At 47.5% G+C, this 14,055-nt stretch overlaps 1 long non-coding RNA gene across 1 annotated transcript; it reads right to left on the reverse strand.

Annotated features, from left to right (window-relative positions):
- Positions 1–1,524: 1,524 nt before the first annotated feature.
- On the reverse strand, positions 1,525–8,226 carry LOC309498480. The gene is made up of 3 exons (XR_014205962.1): positions 8,126–8,226; positions 2,163–2,545; positions 1,525–2,054 (listed from the first exon to the last, which is right to left on the reverse strand). It is a non-coding gene; the product is annotated as an uncharacterized lncRNA (long non-coding RNA).
- Positions 8,227–14,055: the final 5,829 nt, after the last annotated feature.

Here is a 14,055-nt window from a genome sequence, read left to right on the forward strand (position 1 = left end):
TCATCCACCCAGAAACCTACCCCAGAGCTCGTAAGCTGGTATCGAACAGTTCGGATCTGGGTTTGAAGATGTTCGACCCAGCCTTTATGTCGGTCAGAAAAGCCTTTGAACACGCCAGTCCAGCCAAGCCCGCACTTCACGTCAGAGCTGCCGAGACCAAGGCAGTATGCGTCGTGCCCGCCGCCCCTGAGACTGTGAGCGTCATGCCCGCAAAGTCCTCTTCCCCGCTGGTCCCGTCCAGCACAGAGCCTTCTTCACTGCTGGTTCCGTCCAGCACAGAGCTTTCTTCACCGCTGGTTCCGTCCAGCACAGAGCCTTCTTCACCGCTGGTCCCGTCCAGCACAGAGCCTTCTTCTCCGCTGGTTCCGTCCAGCACAGAGCCTTCTTCGCCGCTGGTCCCGTCCAGCCCAGAGCCTTCTTCGCCGCTGGTCCCGTCCAGCTCAGAGCCCTCTTCGCCGCTGGTCCCGTCCAGCTCAGAGCCCTCTTCGCCGCTGGTCCCGTCCAGCTCAGAGCCCTCTTCGCCGCTGGTCCCGTCCAGCTCAGAGCCCTCTTCGTCGCTGGTCCCGTCCAGCTCAGAGCCCTCTTCGCCGCTGGTCCTGCCCAGCACAAAGCCTTCGCCGCTGGTCCCGCCCAGCACCGAGCCCTCATCGCTGGTCCCGCCCAGCACCGAGCCCTCATCGCTGCCCAGCACCGAGCCCTCATCGCTGCCCAGCACCGAGCCCTCATCGCTGCCCAGCACCGAGCCCTCTTCACGGTCCCCATCAGCCCGGTCAGAGACTGTTTTTAATCATCCCTCTCTGGTACCCGGGACTTTCCCCAAGTATTTTTTTTTGGGGGGGGGGGCCAAAGGGCTCTGTCCTGGCCACTCGAGGGGCCACGGTCACCCGAAGGGTCCTCTCCGCCGTGGCCACCCGAAGGGTCCTCTCCGCCGTGGCCTCTTCTCCGCCGTGGCCACCCGAAGGGTCTTCTCCGCCGTGGCCACCCGAAGGGATGGTGCACATTCACCATCTGCACCGTCTTGATCACCTCCTCCTCTGTCTGTCCTGCCACCATCCTGGAGTCCGTACTTCTGAACCTGTTCCACCTTCCCGTCACGGACTCCACGATGCCCACCCCCCCTCCCGTATGCTGTTTTTGACAAACTCAAAAGGCGCACATGTGACGTCATACCTTTTCTCTCAATGAATGAAGCTAACTTTACTGAAGCTAACGTCTGTCATTTTTTCTATAGTCTTACGTTATAATCGTAACGTTATGCCGTCATGCCTGAGTGTTTTGTACCAGACTGCACACATACGAGCAACGGATGGTGACGTACATAGTGCGAGACGAGAGATGTAGTTCATTGAGCGATTTTCACATAAAACTAAATGTTACTCTTCTGTTTTATGACAAACTGCGACTTTCTTGACTTTCATAATTCTTTTAAATTGACAAACATCATATGTGTAATTCAGGGCACAGTTCAGACGGAATAAAAAGATAAGTTGTCTCTCGCCATTGACTACTGTGGCGTGGAGCGGTATAGGATTTCAATAAGTTACTTTGCTTATGGTGATAATTGTCGACTACGCCACCCTGAATAAATCAGGGAATATCTAAATAACCCAGCAATTAGCATTAGGTCCCACAGGTTCGTGTGTGTCAGGGAGGTTAGAGACGAGAGTACAACTAAATTACAAAAAGGTATTTTATTGACATACAAAAATAGTTAAAAACAGTATATTTTCTTAAAACAAAGGCGCTCAGCGCTCAATGCACAAATGTTAAAGCACAAAAACAGGTGCTCACAGGGGGGCAATATGAATGGCACACACCAACATAGTCCTCTACCCACGAGGGTAGGAGGAGTTTCAGTCAAACAAAAAGTAAAACAACCAGGCTGAGTCTACCGGCGGAAGGACCACTTAATGGCTTTTCCAAAAGCGTAATTCTACTCACACACACACCGTGCACTTGGATCATACACACAAACACTCCAAAAGTGTCACCCACTGCAACACTACCACCACCACAATGCACTCGAAGGTCCTCCCGCCTGGCCACCTCAGTTCCTGGGAGAAAACAAGATAAACAGCTGAGTTTGGAAAAAACCCAAAAATAAATAACCAAAAGAAAATATAATAATAATCAAGGTCAGCAACGACACACAAGTAAATAACAGAAACAAAATCTAAACAAAATACACACAGCTGAACTAAAGACACGGAAAAGAATAACAGATAGAGCTGGTGCAGCACACACACATACACACACTCGCGCGCGCAGCCGCGCACACACTGGTTCTCGTACAAATAACAGTCAATTATTATTGATCATAACTTTTCTATCACACTAAAACAGGAAAGGAAGTAGACGATACAAATCCTGTGCCCTTATGAATTCCCGCCGGCCCGATCAGCGCGACACGGAGGGCAGCGCAAGCACCGTGTTTATCCGGGTGGACTCAAGTTCATAGGAACACGGAAGAACGAGAGGGAGATTGTGCAGGGAACCAGCAAAATGGTCCCGAGGACAAAAGGGAGGACCCACGCCTCACGAACGCCTTAAAGAGAAGCAGCGAGATGTTGTAACGTTTCAATGAAGACAGAAGATGCAAATGCAAGAACTCAGGTTTATTGAATGAACACGTAGAAGGAGTATCAATCACACAGTCCAATAATCCCTGGTAGCGCAGGGGGCAGATGGGCAACCCGAATCCCTTGGCGTGATGAGATGAGATGAGGTCCTTCTGATGAGGCAGGCTGACAGGAACACAAACACGAACCCGTGATGTGATGAGACGAGACAGGATCCTTGGAAGAAGACAGGCAGACAGAACTCAACACGAACTCCAAAACGGGAACCAGGAACACCAACGAAGACCACACTGCACAGGGATAAATCCCACAACGATCTGACAAACACAGGACGAAAGACCATGAGCTTAAATAGAGATCGCTGAACAGAATCAGCTGGCGCTGATGACAATTAGCGGCTGATCAGCGACCACGCCCACACACACATATGCACAAACACATCGCGAGAAAGAGTCAGTGAATTCATGAACCGTGACATTACCCCTCCCCCTAGGAGCGCCCCCTGGCGCTCCCAGGAGGACCTACCTGTTGATTGTAATCATCAATAAGGGAGTGATCCAGAATGTCTCTTGCAGGAACCCAACTTCTCTCCTCCAGACCGTAACCCTCCCTGTCCACCAGATACTGAAATCCGCGTCCCCTCCGTCTCGAGTCCAGAATACGATTTACCGAATACGTAGGTTCCCCATCTACGAGTCGCGGCGGTGGGGGAACCGGGGCTGGCGGATTAAGATGAGAACGAAACACGGGCTTTAATTTGGAGACATGAAAGGCGGGATGAATTCTCCTGTACGCTGGAGGAAGTTTGAGGCGGACTGTCACCGGACTAATGATCTTGGTGACAGTGAATGGGCCAATGAATTTGGGAGCTAGTTTATTAGACACGGAGCGGAGCGGAATGTTTCTTGTAGAAAGCCACACTTTTTGACCCACGACGTATACGGGAGGCCTTGACCGGTGGCGATCGGCCTTAGCCTTGGTGCGTGCTCCCACCTGGAGCAGAGTCTCGCGGGCTCTGGTCCATGTGCGATAGCACCTCTGGATGAAGGCGTGAGCGGAGGGGACCGCGACTTCGGATTCCAGGCTAGAAAAAACTGGTGGCTGGTACCCTAAGCTACACTGAAACGGAGATAGGCCCGTAGATGACACTGGTAACGAGTTATGGGCGTACTCCACCAATGAAAGTTGCTGATTCCAGGAGGAAGGATTCTTGGAAACCAAACATCGTAACACTCTCTCAAGATCTTGGTTGGCCCTCTCGGTTTGCCCATTGCTTTGGGGATGGTAACCCGAAGATAGACTGACAGTCGCTCCCAGTAATCTACAAAACTCCTGCCAGAATTTGGACACAAATTGGGAACCCCTGTCAGAAACCACGTCTGTCGGGAGGCCATGTAACCGGAAGACGTGATCTATGACAGCCACCGCTGTGTCCTTGGCAGAAGGTAATTTGGGCAAGGGAATAAAATGAGCCGCCTTCGAGAACCGGTCCACTACGGTCAAAACGACCGTCTTACCCTGGGAGGGTGGGAGGGCGGTTATAAAATCTAGCGCTATATGGGACCAGGGTCTCGAAGGGACAGACAGCGGTTGGAGTAACCCATCTGGGGGTCGATTGGAAGTCTTACCAGTGGCACAAACCGAGCAAGCCAAAACAAAACTCCGAATGTCGCGAGCCATTAATGGCCACCAGAATCGTTGCTTGACCAAAAAACTGGTGCGATTTACCCCTGGATGACATGCTACGCTGGAACAATGACCCCATCGAATAACGTCGGACCGAACCCCCTCTGGCACAAACAAACGACTCGGTGGGCAACCGGGCGGAGGCGTTACCCCTTCTAAGGCCGTCTTGACCTTCGATTCGACCTCCCATGTGAGTGTGGAGATAACTATCTTCAAACTATCGGATGGATCAAAAATACGAGATAAAGAATCGGGTTTGATGTTTTTGGACCCCGGGCGGTACGAGAGTGAAAAATCAAAGCGACCGAAAAAAAGTGCCCATCGAGCCTGCCTGGAGTTGAGTCTTTTGGCAGATCTAATATATTCCAGGTTCTTATGATTGGTCCAAACGATAAAAGGTACCCCCGACCCTTCTAACCAATGACGCCACTCCTCCAGCGCTAACTTGACTGCCAACAACTCTCTGTTACCAATGTCATAGTTACGTTCGGCAGGCGATAAACGATGGGACAAAAACACGCAAGGGTGCATCTTGTCATCTGTGGAAGAACGCTGGGATAGAACTGCACCTACCCCCACCTCTGACGCGCCGACCTCCACCACGAACTGACGTGATGGATCAGGGGCAATCAGAATGGGAGCTGAACTGAAGCAGCTCTTGAGGTTAGCGAATACAGCCTCGGCTGTATCGGACCACCTGAACGTCGTTCTGGGGGAGGTCAAGGCAGTCAGAGGTGCGGCTAGTTGGCTGAAGTTGCGAATAAAACGCAGATAGAAATTGGCAAACCCCAGAAACCTCTGTAGGGCCTTACGGGAATCTGGACTTGGCCAATCCATCACAGCCTTAACCTTGTCAGGGTCCATGCGCACTCCCTCAGATGAGATGATGTAACCTAAGAAAGGAACAGACTGTGCATGAAAAGCGCATTTCTCCGCCTTGACAAAAAGCCCATTCTCTAGCAACCTCTGAAGCACTCGTCTGACGTGCTGAACGTGTTCCTGGAGAGAAGAAGAAAATATCAATATGTCATCCAGGTAAACATATATGAACTGGCTAACCATATCTCTTGGGGGTGGCATAGGGGGTGGTGTGGGATAGGGGGTGGTGTGGCGCAATGGATAAGACACATGCCTTTGGTGTGAGAGACCCGGGTTCGAATCCACTGTGAGACACCAATGTGTCCCTGAGCAAGACACTTAACCCCTAGTTGCTCCAGAGGCGTGCGACCTCTGACATATATAGCAATTGTAAGTCGCTTTGTATAAAAGCGTCAGCTAAATGAATAAATGTAAATGTAAATGTAAATCTCTCAGCACGTCATTGACGAGTGCCTGGAAAACCGCTGGGGAGTTGGACAGCCCAAAGGGCATGACCAAATATTCAAAATGGCCCCTGGGGGTATTAAATGCGGTTTTCCATTCATCCCCCTTCCTGATGCGAACCAAATGATATGCATTGCATAAGTCCAATTTTGTGAATACAGAGGCTCCCTGCAACCGCTCGAAGGCTGAAGAAATCAACGGCAAAGGGTAAGTATTCTTTATCGTGATGTTGTTCAACCCTCGGTAATCAATACACGGTCGCAGAGATCCGTCCTTCTTACCAACAAAAAAGAACCCCGCCCCCGCCCCCGCCGGAGAAGAGAAAGGACGAATGAACTCGGAAGCTAGAGAATCAGAAATGTATTTCTCCATGGCCTCCCTCTACGGAACTGAAAGAGAGTATAACTTGCCTTTAGGCGGAGACGTACCTGGCATAAGATCTATAGCACAGTCATAGGGACGATGCGGAGGAAGAGAAGCAGCCCGAGACTTACTGAACACTTCCTTCAGGTCGAGGTACTCCGCGGGCACGTTAGACAAATTCACCGACTCCTCCTGCAAAACAGAACTGGACACCGAAGAACAGGCAGACACTAAACAAGACGCATAACACTTAGTGCTCCAAGCAGACACAGAATTGTGACCCCAGTCAACCCTGGGATTGTGCTGGGTGAGCCAGGGATGACCGAGGACCACCGGAGTGTGAGGAGAGTCAAGGAGTAGGAATGAGAGTTCTTCTGTGTGGTTGCCGGAGGTTATGAGTGTCAGATAATCAGTAGTGAATGAAATGACTGGCAGTTCTTGTCCGTTGAGTGCGTTGACAGAAATCGGGATAGTGAGTGGTATGATGGGAATTTGCAGCTTACGTGCCAAAGATAAGTCCATAAAATTCCCCTCGGCCCCAGAATCCAGGAGTGCATGACAGTTGTAGAATCGGGTTGCCCATTGCAGTCTCACCGGGAGGAGAGTGGAGGAGGTCTTGCTGGTGGAGATCCCGCCCGACAGTAGCCTCCTGCTTACTGCCGAGCTCGCTCTTTTACGGGGCAGGTGTTGATGAAATGGCCAGTTCCTCCACAATAAAGGCACAACCCCCGGGATCTCCGTCGTTCTCTCTCCTCCCGGGAGAGCCGAGCTCTACCCACCTGCATGGGCTCGTGATCGAAGGTTGGGCTGACCGTATCCCCGCCACTGGCCCGGGGGGCTGCGAAGGTCTCTGGAACCAGGGTCCTGCGGGCATGTTGTTCCACCCGCTGCAGTCGGGCATCCACCCGCAGGGCCAGCTCGATCAGTCCATTAAGATCCTTCGGAAGATCCAAGGCGTAAATCTCCCCCTGGATACGGTCAGCCAGCCCATGCAGGAACATATCCCACTGCGCCTCCTCGTTCCAGTGACACTCCGCGGCGAGGGTGCGGAACTCGATCGAATAGTCGGTGACTGATTGACTTCCCTGGCGAAGATCAGCTAGTTGACGTGCAGCTTCTCTTCCGGCCACCGCTCGATCGAACACCCTCTTCATCTCAGCAGCGAGTGACTGGAACGAGGAACAGCATGGATCTCGATTTTCCCACACCGCCGTTCCCCACTGAGCCGCACGTCCAGACAGTTGGGTAAGAACCAGAGCCACCTTGGCTTTTTCTGAAGCAAAAGTCTGGGGTTGCAGAGCAAAAAACATGGAACACTTGGTTAGAAATGCTCTACATAGTTGTGGCTCACCGTTGTACCTCTCTGGAGCAGGTAATCTCGGCTCAGGTGGATGGTTGGTCGGCGGGGGCGTGGGTGGAATTGGCGGTGTGGGTGGCACAGTGGGAGTCGCTAGTTCTTGAATCCGCTGGGTGAGCTCGGACACCTGCGCTACCAAGGCTTGTACAGCGCGTCCAGTCAGGGCTAAATTTTCCTCCTGCTGGTCCATCCTCGTAGCGCTTCTGGACAGGAACTCGGCCAGGTCTGGGGTTCTCGCTGCATCCATGATGGTCAGATCGTTCTGTAACGTTTCAATGAAGACAGAAGATGCAAATGCAAGAACTCAGGTTTACTGAATGAACACGTAGAAGGAGTATCAATCACACAGTCCAATAATCCCTGGTAGCGCAGGGGGCAGATGGGCAACCCGAATCCCTTGGCGTGATGAGATGAGATGAGGTCCTTCTGATGAGGCAGGCTGACAGGAACACAAACACGAACCCGTGATGTGATGAGACGAGACAGGATCCTTGGAAGAAGACAGGCAGACAGAACTCAACACGAACTCCAAAACGGGAACCAGGAACACCAACGAAGACCACACTGCACAGGGATAAATCCCACAACGATCTGACAAACACAGGACGAAAGACCATGAGCTTAAATAGAGATCGCTGATCAGAATCAGCTGGCGCTGATGACAATCAGCGGCTGATCAGCGACCACGCCCACACACACACACACACACATATGCACAAACACATCGCGAGAAAGAGTCAGTGAATTCATGAACCGTGACAGATGTTAGTGCTTTTCTTTCCACTACAATCTTCCAGACATCTTACATGACACTTACCAAAAGACGACATCACCCCACATATAATCCCCACAGGCTACTGTTTACCGCGATCATCACAACCACCGATTAACTGGGGTACAGGAAGCAACGCATTAACAGTGATATATAGCGACTCAGTACCACAGCATTAGTTTTACTGTGATAAGTGTTGTAAAAAGACAGTAATCACAATACTTACCATGCTTTTACCACACTATTGGAAGTTTTAATGTGATTTAATATATGCATATTAAAATCCAAAATGTGTAAGGTAAACGCCTCGGTTACGACTGTAACCTCGGTTCCCTGAAGAGGGAACGAGCGTTGTGTCGAAATTGACGCTATGGGAACGCTTTGCGTGATGATGTCTTGAAGCACATGTAAAATCAGTCCAATGGCGTGGCGGAACGTCAGATGCGGGTGACGTCACGTACCAGGAAACTATAAAGCCTGCTTGAAAACAAAGAACGGCAGCTTCGTAAAGTCTGAAGTAGCAGCTGACAGGCATGAAGGAGATATGGCAAGGTGACGCAACGCTCGTTCCCTCTTCAGGGAACCGAGGTTACAGTCGTAACCGAGGCGTTCCCTTTCAAGGGAACTCGCGTTGCGTCGAAATTGACGCTATGGGAACGTCTATACCAACGCCACCATAGCTACCAATGTCTGTCCTGTGTGAAATCATAAAGAGCAGCACTAGGATGACAGGACCTGAGACCCTGGTGTAGAGTCCAGGTCCAAGGATTAAAACCTGACAAAGGTGTGCGGTGAGGACCAGCCTGCCGCATCACACACGTCCTGGAGAGAAACTCCTGAAATAAGGGCCTTGGAGGCCGCCATACTCCTAGTAGAGTGCGACTGGACAGCCATAGGAGAAGGCTGCCCGGCCGCTTCATAAGCAAGCGAAATAGCCTCAACTACCCACTTGCTCATTCTTTGCTTAGACACTGGAGATCCCTTGTTAGGGGACCCAAAGCACACGAACAGCTGATCACTTTTACGCCACAGGGCAGCTCTGTGGACATAAGCGTCTAACGCCCGAACTGGGCAAAGCAAATTATTCGTCTCCTGGTCCGCATTCTGAAAGGGAGGAGGACAGAAGGCCTGCAGAACAATAGGTCTAGCCACATTAGTGGGGACCTTGGGGATATAACCCGGTCTCGGATGCAGAAAAGCCTTAACCATACCCGGTGCAAACTCTAAGCATGACGGGGCAACCGACAATGCTTGAAGATCCCCTATTCTCTTGAGAGAAGAAATAGCTAGAAGGAACAGAGCTTTCAAAGTCAGGAACTTCTCAGGAACCTCCTCAATAGGCTCAAAGGGGGCCAGGGAAAGGCCTTGCAGCGCAACGGACAAATCCCATGGTGGCACCCTAGAGCGAACTGCAGGCCTCAGCCTCCAGGTGCCACGAAGGAAACGAGATACCAAGGGGTCTTTCCCCACAGACATTCCACCCAAAGGAATGTGGTAAGCACCTATGGCCGCCACATAAACCTTTAAAGTGGACGGGGTCAGACCTGCAGTGAACCGGTCCTGCAGGAACTCCAGCACTGTACCAATTGGGCAGTTAACTGGGTCCAACCGACGGTCACTACACCAAGAAGTGAATACTCTCCACTTCAGGGCATAAAGTTTCCTCGTGGAGGGAGCTCTGGATTGAAGAATGGTCTCCACAACCTCAGTTGAGAGACCTGACTCTATGAGCTGGGCCCCCTCAGAGGCCAAGCCCACAGGTTACACAGTTCTGGTCGGGGGTGAAATATCGAGCCCTCCGCTTGGGACAGAAGGTCCCTCCTGACGGGTAGCTCCAAAGGAGGCCCGTCGAGGAGAGACACAAGATCGGGAAACCATACTCTGCCCGGCCAGCGCGGGGCTATAAGAAGTAGATGGACCTGGTCCCTGCGAACTCTCTCCAGAACTCCCGGGAGCAGAGCTTCTGGGGGAAAAGCGTACAGACGTAGCCTCGGCCACGTCTGTACCATAGCATCCAGTCCCAGAGGAGCTGGATGCGTGAGGGAGAACCAAAGTGGACAGTGAGACGTCTCTCGAGACGCAAACAGATCCACTTGTGCTTGGCCAAACTCCCTCCATATCAGCTCCACCACCTCGGGGTGGAGCCTCCATTCCCCGGGCCTCAGCCCCTGTCTCGACAGAGTGTCTGCTCCTATATTCTGGATCCCAGGAATGTAAGCTGCCCTGAGTGACAACAGCTTCCCCTGGGACCACAAGAGGATATGTTACTGATTGTTTAAAAATAAAATGATTTAAATGCAAACGGGACAGGTATCAGCAGTGTAACTGGTCTGATTACGACAAAATAATCGAGTATCTGATGTCATGTGACAAGTAAGATTAGCTTTTCCACTCTTGCAAACAGAGGAAGGTTATGAGGTGTGGAGACACATCATGTATCATTGGAACATGAACAGACAGGGTCCAATTTGTAATAATTTTAAAGAATACAATGCAATTAATATAAACTTTCTGAAAGTGTGTGGGACATCCGACTACTTTCCAAGAAGGGGTGCAACTGATTTACAAATATTGCGATACATATGTACAGGAATTGAGGCAGTAGCCAATGACAGCAGTAGGAGTAAAATCTGCAGGATTATGTACGAGTATACAAATATGTACGAGTATTGTACGAATTTGACAACTTGTTAAATCTTGTGAATTATTAAGACTCTGAGACTATGTTTGTACTGATTGGGCTATGGGTTTTGTAAGAAAAGGTTTTAAGAAACAACAAATGCTTGATAAAATGTTTGATTAAGGGTTAAAACCAACAGATACATACCATTGCGAATATTTGCCTTTGCAGCTGTCCGTCTCCTCCGTTTACTTCTCCTCATACAATAATGGGCTGACTGAGTCCGAAAGGCCCTTTTGGTCTTTTCAGCTGAAAAAAGAGAAAAGAAAATATCATTATGTATAATATATAGTATTATTTAAAGGAAAAAGTACTGATTTACCTTACACATTTTGGATTTTAATATGCATATATTAAATCACATTAAAACTTCCAATAGTGTGGTAAAAGCATGGTAAGTATTGTGATTACTGTCTTTTTACTACACTTATCACAGTAAAACTAATGTTACTGTGGTAAAAGCATGGTAAGCGTTGTGGTTACTGTGCATTTATAATAAATCACATTAAAACTTCCAATAGTGTGGTAAAAGCATGGTAAGTATTTACTGTCTTTTTACTACACTTATCACAGTAAACCTAATGTTACTGTGGTAAAAGCATGGTAAGTGTTGTTTTTACTGTGCTTCTACTACCACTTTGGAACTAATTGTACTACATTAAACCTGAAATGAATATGATTAACTGATTGGAGGCCTAGGCCTATAGCACGTCACGTGACAGACAATGTTTAATCACCCTGTTTTGAATTAGAAAGTAATGAAACGCAAAACCTCCGTGGAGATGACAGATATAATGCAGTGACTGAACATGAGCTAATCTGATTAATATCGACAAACAGAACATACATTATATCAAACATTATTACTAGGAAGAAAGCGTATTTACACTACTTACCAACATCTGGCACACGTGAACTGATTCCAAATATCGCGATGTGTTGTGTCGGAATGAGACTTCTTCAGCGCGATTTCCTACTGATAAAATTCGCGTCTGTTTTTGACGCCGCAGGTTTCCAATTGAAAGCAACGGAGTTCCAAATTAGTCACAGAGTGACGCGAGGGGCGCCTTTGGAGCCCTCTATGTGACGCCGGGGGCTCTTGACCATGCTTCAGTTTTTGACGCCTTGGGAGTGAGAACGGTTTGGTTATTTTCATTTTCAATTTAGTTTTATTAATATTTTGATTTTGAATTATTTTTATTTTTATTTGCTGATTATAACAAAACTGAAGTGAACACGAATTTGTGTAGCCTACACTTAATCACACGTTTTTATGGGGGCTAGGTAGAAGTTTAGTCCCCCTAAAAAGGGCCTGGTGACGCCTCTGGCATCAAGATGATTCTTGTGAATTGTGTCTAATCAAATATAATGTATATATTCAAGCATGTCTGGCAACTTGATCAATATACTGTTGTCAATTGTTAATAGTATATATATTTAAAAAAATTGATTTTTTTTTGCAAACGAATTATACCATATGGCCATCATATCTTATGTAGCCTACGCTAAATAAGTGCGTACATGCACGCAAAAAGTGCGTATCATATAGCATAAGGGTTCGATACCCAGGGAGAGCTTAATGGGGTTTTTTTTGTGTGTGTTATTTATAAATGTATAGGCTACTAAAAAAGGTGCGTCGGCACGTAAAGGGTCATTTATGTGTATAAAGAGCACGCAAAATGAAAGCATAAACTCGTGCCATACGCAGTACCAGGAGACTTCCCGAATTCATAAATCTCTATGATTCTGTGCTTGTGTATGCAAACAGACAGTAGCACGATGGGTAACACTTTATTTTACAGTGTCCTTGTTACATTACAATAGTAACAGTTAATTATGCATAATTATATGCAACTAACCCTCAACCAAACCCTAATCCTACCCTAACTCTAGTAAGTACATGTACTTAATTAATATTACTTAAATATATAATTACACTGTAACAATGACACTGTAATAACCGCACAATGTGTTTGTGAATAAAACCACTAGTCTATAGGGCGCAATGATCCCGTAGCCTATTTAAAAAATATTTAAATTATCTTTAAAAAATTGCTGTATAGACCTAAAGTTTTAAATTTTGTTTTACTTTGTTTTAGGTTCCAAGCATACGAGTGGAATCAGATGTGGAGGAGTAATAACGCGTTTCAGCTGTAAACCTGGCAACACGCAAACACATACACAACATACACGCACTTTTTTGTTAAATAAAAGTATTTTGTTTCCTGATATTCCTTGTTGTGTGTTTTTTCGTTGGGTAGTTTCAATTTTGTGTTATCAGACTGCTTAGCATAAAAGGATGTTAAAAGGACTTCTAATGAACGTTCTGCAAAGGTCCCCGAATGTTTTCCAAACGTCCCATGAAGGTCCCTCGGGACGTCGCACGACGGTCCTGCAAACGTCCTGCGAACGTCCCCCGCAACGTCCTGCTAACATTTTAAAGAACCCTACATGAAGACGTCCAGAGGACGTTCGCAGAGGACGTTCAGTGACGTTCTAGGGACGTCTTTTTGTTAGCTGGGTATAGACCGCTTCCCACAACATACAATAAAGCAATGTAAATATATCATTACCATTCACTGTTTTAATAAAAGTGAGCAAGCAGAGTACAAACAGTGTCTTCAAGTAATGATTAAAAAAAGCAAAATGCTGAGCAAACAAGAAAAAAAAATTGGAAAAGAAACAAGAAAGATAAATATATGAGCTGTACAGTAAATGTTAATGGTTTCAAGAGTTTTCATAATTTCTCTGAAATGAGCCATTGTGTTTTTCTAAGGAAATCCCAAAAATAATATTTTTGAGTGACATGGACAAGTCTCCATGCAATTTTTATTTTCCAAAGAAGAAAGAAAATGAAATTAAGGGTGTGGGACAACATAAAGATCCTATCCTCTGGTACTATTCTGTTCAACAGAGTTGAGTTTGTAGCAAAAATGTACGGTCCTTGTATTATTTTATTATATGCTTATATTTTCCCCACAATAACGTGCATTTGGGAATATGGACGAAACGTTTGCTGTTGAACTGATTTAGCAACTTAAAAACATACACCAACAACAGGAGAATGAACCAATATAATTCTAAATATGCAAATTGATGTCTGAGGTTTCAAAATCAAACTGTTGGCTATAGCATTTCTATTAAAGATGTGGCCAAACATTACAGCTTAAGTGCAATTAAACATTAGATAAACAATGGTTTGCTCTTGATGAGTGTAACAACAATCGCCAGGCCTCTGGCGCCCTCTGCTGGCATATTATAATACATAATATACATAAGTTCATTGTTTATACAT

Source organism: Leuciscus leuciscus, assembly GCF_965113295.1.
Source record: "Leuciscus leuciscus genome assembly, chromosome: 5".
NCBI classification, from domain to species: domain Eukaryota; kingdom Metazoa; phylum Chordata; class Actinopteri; order Cypriniformes; family Leuciscidae; genus Leuciscus; species Leuciscus leuciscus.